Source organism: Monodon monoceros, unplaced genomic scaffold, assembly GCF_005190385.1.
Source record: "Monodon monoceros isolate NGI ecotype Baffin Bay Population unplaced genomic scaffold, NGI_Narwhal_1 Super_Scaffold_22, whole genome shotgun sequence".
In the NCBI taxonomy this organism is placed as follows: Eukaryota; Metazoa; Chordata; class Mammalia; order Artiodactyla; family Monodontidae; genus Monodon; species Monodon monoceros.
In genome coordinates, this window is record NW_021703779.1 from 22,653,119 (window position 1) to 22,660,533 (window position 7,415).

General features: G+C 36.8%; 1 pseudogene; it reads left to right on the forward strand.

The window, feature by feature from the left end:
- LOC114905753 overlaps nucleotides 1-1,179 on the forward strand; it is a 13,392-nt pseudogene extending 12,213 nt beyond the window's left edge.
- The last annotated feature ends 6,236 nt before the right edge of the window (nucleotides 1,180-7,415 follow it).

Sequence of the window (7,415 nt, forward strand, 5' to 3'; positions counted from 1 at the left end):
TTGTGTTTCTTTGGTGGCTTTTTGGTAGACCGCGTATTTGGAATACGATGGGGCACCATTATTTTTAGTTGCTTTGTTTGCGTTGGACAGGTTGTTTTTGCTCTGGGTGGAATATTTCGTGCTTTTTGGCTGATGGAATTTGGAAGGTTTGCGTTTGGGATTGGTGGGGAGTCCTTAGCAGTTGCCCAGAATACATATGCTGTGAGTTGGTTTAAAGGCAAAGAATTAAACTTGGTGTTTGGACTCCAGCTTAGCATGGCTAGAACTGGAAGTACAGTAAACATGAACCTCATGGGATGGCTGTATTCTAAGGTTGAAGCTTCATTGGGTTCTGCTGGTCACACAACCCTTGGGGTCACACTTATGATCGGGGGTATAACGTGTCTTCTTTCACTAGTCTGTGCCTTGGCCCTCGCTTACTCGGATCAGAGAGCAGAACGAATCCTTCGTAAAGAGCAAGGAAAAACAGGTGAAGTTATCAAGTTAACTGATGTGAAGGACCTCTCCTTCGCCCTGCGGCTCATATCCATCATGTGTCGGCTATTATGTTGCTGTGTTCCCGTTCACTGGACTTGGGAAAGTTTTCTTTACAGAGGAATTTGGCTTTTCCTCCCAGGCAGCGAGTGCTGTTAACAGTATTGTGTATGTAATATCAGCTCCCATGTCCCCAATATTTGGGCTTCTGGTGGATAAAACAGGAAAGAACATCATCTGGGTTCCGTGTGCAGTGGTGACCACTCTTGCTTCCCATATGATGCTGGCCTTCAGGCTGTGGAACCCTTGGATTGCTATGTGTCTCCTGGGACTCTCTACTCATTGCCTGCCTGTGCATTGTGGCCAATGGTGGCGTTTGTAGTTCCCAAACATCAACAGGGAGCTGCATATGGCTTCATGCAGTCCATTCAGAATCTTGGGTTGGCAGTCATTTCCATCATTGCTGGCATGATATTGGATACTTGGGGATATCTGTTTTTAGAAGTTTTCTTCATTGCCTGTGTTTCTGTCTCACTTTTATCTGTGGTCTTACTCTACTTGGTGAATCGTGGCCAAGGAGGGAACCTAAATTATTCTGCAAGACAAAGGGAAGAAATAAAAAACTTTCTCATGCAGAGTGAGAAGTTTAAATGACTGTGTCATGAGAATGGGCTGCACACATCATTGGTTTGAAAACCTCCAATTTTTTTTTTCTTTTAATTTAGAGTTTAGTCGTTAGGAAAAATAATGGTCTGGAGAATTATTATATTTATATTTTGAATATATCTATTTTAAAGTATAACTGTGAGGACTGTTGTAGCCTGTGTCTTTTGTATTTCTGAAGAATTCTGCTTTGGAGTAGGCTTATCAATGATGAAGTTTAGAAAATTGCATCTGCTACGTGCAGGTGATTTTGAGTAAGGGCAGTAAATAATGGAAATCTTTAGATCTTGTATTGAGATAATTTTCACAAAGTGTATCTTAGGGATATGGCCTTTAATCTTAAAGCAAAAAAAAAAAGCTTTTGAGGGATTAGAAAGGATATTTTATATAGAATAAACAATAGCATTTTAATAGGCATTCCCTTTTGTAATAGGGAATATTTGAAAGATATTTTTATGAAGTCTCATTTCCACAAATAGCAGATTGTGTTCTGCTCGCTTTAGTTACCAGAGGTTGCTGAGCAGTGACCCTTTTGAGCTTCTTTATTTCTCTGTTAATGAGGACCCTAATCCCTTAGGGACGTAATTTTGTGGTACAAACTTTCTGTACGGTTTTTCTTATAGTCCAATTAATTACTAAAAAACGTCCTGTAAATTATGATAATTGCGTATCTACAAGGTTAAATAAAAACACTGCAAGAGGAGAAAAAAAAAAAAGTTTGCAGAAATCTAGTCTGCCATCACCATGCCCAAAAATTTAGTTCCTCTTTCCTGTTTCTTTTAGTAAAACACTGTAGTTTTATTTCCTTGTGTATTCTGCCTGCCCCTAGGAATTAAGTTTTTAAAATATTCTATTTAAATTAATATTTGTGATTTTTGACAAATAAAAATTTCTCACAATTAAGACGTCTCCTTCTACATACAGATTCCCTAGACATTGCTACAGCCTGGAACCAGAAAGACAAGATTGAGTCTCCACGGTTGTTTACAAATTGCATTATGGCATTGGCTTTTGGATGACTGGATGAATATATTTTTATTTTGGACTTGATTTATTTTTCAATATGGAGACCTAGTCAAACATATGTTTCAGGGTCTTCATTGCCAGTATTGAGGCTTCCTATTGGGATGACACAACTTGGAGAAGTAGCATGCCCCAGAAATTGTACACTTATGATTCCTCTGGTGGCAGTATCAGCTTCCCACTTTATAGAGCCATTTAATTGATGTGTTCCATCCTCCTTTCCTCGCATTTCATCAGTTTGTATTTAGATGTATGTAAATGACATGTCATTTCTGAGCAGTTCTCAGGGAATTGAACATGGCTTTGCTCTTCAGATTCCTTAAGAGATTCCTTCTTTCCCTTCCATTCTTCTTTTCTTCCTTCCTCCATCTCTCCCTCTCTACTTTCCATCTTTACTTCCTTATTTTGTCCTTCCTTTGACAAAGATTTACTAAATGTCTACTATGGGCACTGAGCTCAAAAGCAAAAAAAATATGCAAGCACAGGCTTGGACTGAAGGCACTTAGAGTCTGACTGCTTTCTTCCACAGGTGCCTGAGGCTTACACAATAAAAGTCTCAGGAAATCCAACTGGATTTGTTTAGCAGATTCTTTACTTGTGGTTGAGATTTTGAAAATCTGGAGGACCATGTTCAAAGTCCTTCATAGCTTTCCGAAGCATTTTTGGAAGGATACATTTATGTGCAATTGGTATGCTTCTCATAAATCACTCCTACCCGAACACCAGCTAGACAGCAGAACGAGTGAACTCTATTAGCTTGACTTGCATTTTTTTATTACACTCGTTTTAAAAATGAGCAAAGTTTTGAGAATACTCTTCAATTCATATTTTCACAGCCAGAATCATCTTTGCCCTAGTCCTAATTAGTGTGTTTTCCTGCATTTTTGTCTCACAATTACACTGTGCCTCTTTTTCTCATCATTGTGTCTTGGCAAGGGATGAGTGGAAAAATGTGAAGATTAAACATTCTCTCTAGAAGAGTTTTATTTGTCTATTCATAGTCTAAGATTTTTTTTATTAATGGTTTAGAAGTACATGAGTAAATTTGATGATGTTAATTCTGTGCTTATATGAAGATCTCCTAACATCAAAATAGATTTTTGTAGCTATGTCTCAGCTTTAGTGAGATGGAGTTCAGTGATGTTGCCAAAGGGCTGATTGATTAATTTGATAAAGTCTAATGGTTTTTGTCTTTGCAAAATTTAGGTTTGCCTGTCAGTTGTGCTTATTTTTCCCTCAGAAATTTGAAATGGCAGCTGAATGTTTTATCAGGTTTCTTAAGGGCTTTTTATTTCTGGGATAGGTGCTGGGCCATCTAACTAGAAAGAGAACTGCCATTTGGCAAGATGGTCACTGCACGAGGTTAGGGAGTTTGAAAGTTCTATTCTCACTTTGCTCCAGGCAATTTTGCAATCGTAATAGATTCTTACCCTTTTAACATGCTGTTCATCTTCAAAAACCATACTGCTAATGTCTTAATAGCTTCGTTTGACCCAGGAAGGGATATTTTGTTGTCTGAGAATATAGTCATAGGGCAAGTGGTCTTTGCTGGGTCACAGGAGTGGATGAGCAGTAGGCTTGCCCACTGTCCCATTCATCTATAGTTTAGAAACCAGCCATCTTCTCCTGCCATGCTGTTTAGATTTGGATTCACTGGTTAGCCTGAAGCTCACAGAGCTACTCAGCAGTCAGTAGAAGGGGAATTTTCTTCTACTTTTCTTTTTAAAAAATCTGTACACTCTCTGGTCTTTCTCACATAACAGTATGGATGACAGTGAAAAGAATATCTATTTTACTTTATTTCTCTCGCACTGATCACTTTCAGATGTCAAAGTCTGTTTCATCTTGTTTTAACTTCAGGATTTTCCATTTTCTTCTGATTTTATCTTATTCTTATTTTTAAATAATAAATATATATCCTGTCAGTGTTCTAAGGAATATTAAGATATTTCCTTCACAAATCATAAGTATCCCAGTGAATTAAAATAGTCACTGTGACCAATAACCTAGATTACTTTTGCAAAGAAATTAGTAGCTATTAGAAAATTATAGTATTATATGATAAAATGGAAGTTATATTTAGAAATGTTTAGGCACCATTAGATTCCTCATCAATTTCAAGAATGAAAATATTTTCTGTACTACACATAATATTTTACATCTCCCTTTTTAACAATAATCACTTTCTTTTTAAATTAATGGTGTATAATTAAAAGTAAATGTAGAGAAGTAACAACAAAGTAAAACTCCCTTAAAACATGCAGAAGAGCAAAAACAGCTTAAAACCTCATTGAGATAAATGTTCAAGCATGAAAATAATTGTTTAAAATAAAATGTTATCTGTGCCTCTTATGTTAATGATGTTAATTTTTTAATAAATTATACATGGTCAAAATTAGAGAAGTACAAAAAAGAAATGAACTCATCCAAAATACAAAGAAGAAATAATTTTCTTAATAAATGGAATGAAACTATAGTATAATTAATTTTTTCATTCCAAATATCTTATTAATAGATATGGAGAGAAGGATATCTGGAAGAATAGCGAAAATTCTTACAAAAATAGGATTATACTGTGCATGCAAATTTCAAATAAAATCGTTAAATTTTATTTGAATTCAACAGGAGGAGTAAGAGAGGTGCAGGTGTTTGCTAAACTTCATTCCTCAGAGGTAATGACTTCCCCCCACCAACTTTATTTAGGTATAATTGACATATAACATTGTGTAAGTTTAGGAAGTACAACATGTTGATTTGATGTGCTTATGTATTGCAAACTGATTACCATGATAGGTTATCTAACACCTGCATGATGTCACATAATTACCGTTTATTTTTTAAGGTTAGAACATTTAAGATTTATGAGATTAGCAACTTTCAAGTACATACTACAGTATTATTAACTATAATCACCCTGTTGTAATATTAGATCCCCAGAACTTATTCATCTTATAACTGGAAGTTTGTACCCCTTTGACCAACATCTCTTCATTTCCCCCACCCCACCCCTGGTAGTCACCAATCTACTCTCTGTTTCTATGAGTTCGGCTTTTTTAGATTCCACATGTAAGTGATATCATACGGTATTTGTCTTTCTCTGTCTGACTTATTTCACTTAGCATAATGCCCTAAAGGTCCATCCATGTTGTCCCAAACCAGAGGTAATGACTTTTGACTGTTTTTAATACTTAAGGATATTGCCTGCTAACTCTAAAGGATGCATTTGCTTATCTCTTTGCTTTGGGGTTTATCGTCATTAGGCAATATGCATTGGCTCCAAGTTACGAAAGAGGATTAGCTTCCTTATGCCATATATCACTCTCCTATATTTGGGTTTGTTAAAAATCAATTTTTTGATTACTGATATTATACTTTTACTAATCTCCATAAGCATATGTCTCCTTCTTCATCAACTTGAGAAAGTATCTCTTGACTTCCCACCACGTAAAACAAGGAACTTAGACCCTCAATTTCCCTCCAGCTCTACTTCCCTCTTTCACCTCTCACTTTCTGTCAGTCATAATATTACTTTTATATTGTCAAGGTATATAATATGTACCTTCTGGTTAAGTGCTTCATGCTATGGGTTGATTCTGATTTAAAAAAATTTCAAAACTCATAAAATACATTAACAGAATCAAGGAGTATGGCTTCCGAGGTAGCTCTGGTCATGGCCATTCCAGTGAGGAGGGAGGATGAATGAATAGAGCAAACTTATGTCTTCTTTGGTACAAGTTCCTATGACTTCTGTCCATATTTCACTGGGAAGAATTTAGTGGCATGGTCATACCTAACTGCAACAAGGGTTGGGATGAGTGATGGTCTGAAATATCTGGCTTGTATCTCATTTTGCCTGAGCCCATGTATATGTGTAGGATCAATGCCCAGAGGTGGAAATGTTCAGTAAAGCAGCCTATGTATTTCTCAATTGGATAGGTATTGCCGAATTGCCCTGCATAGGGGTTCTCCCAGTTGAAATTCTTACTCACAGTGTGTGAGAATGCCCATTTCACTATATCTTCAAAACAGAGAGGCTTACAAAATTTTGGATTTTTGCCATTTGAAAGGTGAAAAATGGTATTTCAGTGTCATTTAAATTTGTATTTCTTCTATTTTGAGTGACGTTCAGCATACTTTATGTATTGAATATCCATTTGAATTTCTTTTTCTCTGAACTGCTTGTTCACATCTCCTGCCTACCTTTTTCTTTAATATAAATTTATTTTATTTATTTTTGGCTGCATTGGGTCTTTATTGCTGTGCATGGGCTTTCTCTAGTTGCGGCGAGCGGGGGGCTACTCTTTGTTGTGGTGCACGGGCTTCTCATTGGGGTGGCTTCTCTTGTTGCATGCAGAGCATGGGCTCTAGGCACGTGGGCTTCAGTAGTTGTGGCACACGGGCTCAGTAGTTGTGGCTCGTGGGCTCTAGAGCACAGGCTCAGTAGTTGTGGCTCATGGGCTTATTTGCTCCGCGGCATGTGGGATCTTCCAGGACCAGGGCTCAAACCCATGTCCCCTGCATTGGCAGGCAGATTCTTAACCACTGCACCACCAGGGAAGCCCCCGCCTACCTTTCTTAATAGGCTACTGGTATTTTTGCTTAGTTGTAGGACCAATGAGTATTATGGAGTGTTTGTCAGCAGTGAACAAGAAACTAACATACTTATTGACTTAAATGAAGGCCAACCCATTTGAAGCAAGCCATTTTTTTTTAAAGATAGAATTTTCCCTGGCATATTTGGACTTTTAAATTTTATTTTCAATGAGGCACAAATCTGGGGAGGAGGGGGTCCACATTTCTACACAGAACTTGCCCAAGGTAGGAGCTAGCTTTGCCTTTAATTCTGTTTCACCTTAAACTTTGTTTCACAAATGAAACACCTTTGATGCTCCGCCTCTATGTTTGGAATGAAGACAAGAAAAACTAAAATACATTGAAAAAAGCTTCCCATTTTCTATTAAGGAGAATCTAGAGCTGGTATGGGAACAAAAGGAAATGACTTTAAATACCAGCAAACTGATACTTTCCCCAAATTTAGAAAATAATATCCATTAGGGTCCAACAGAAGTCAGAACTAATGTGTAATCATTAGTGGAAAAGAATTGGTATATTGCAGTCTGTTGAAAGCTCCAAAATTTGTAACTTTAGACAGGACAATTTTTAAGTCATTTATTATACAATTATAAATCAATGTTATCTGGAAAACCCCTAAAATTTATAAAGATTATTTTAATGACATAAAATGAATTGAGGGG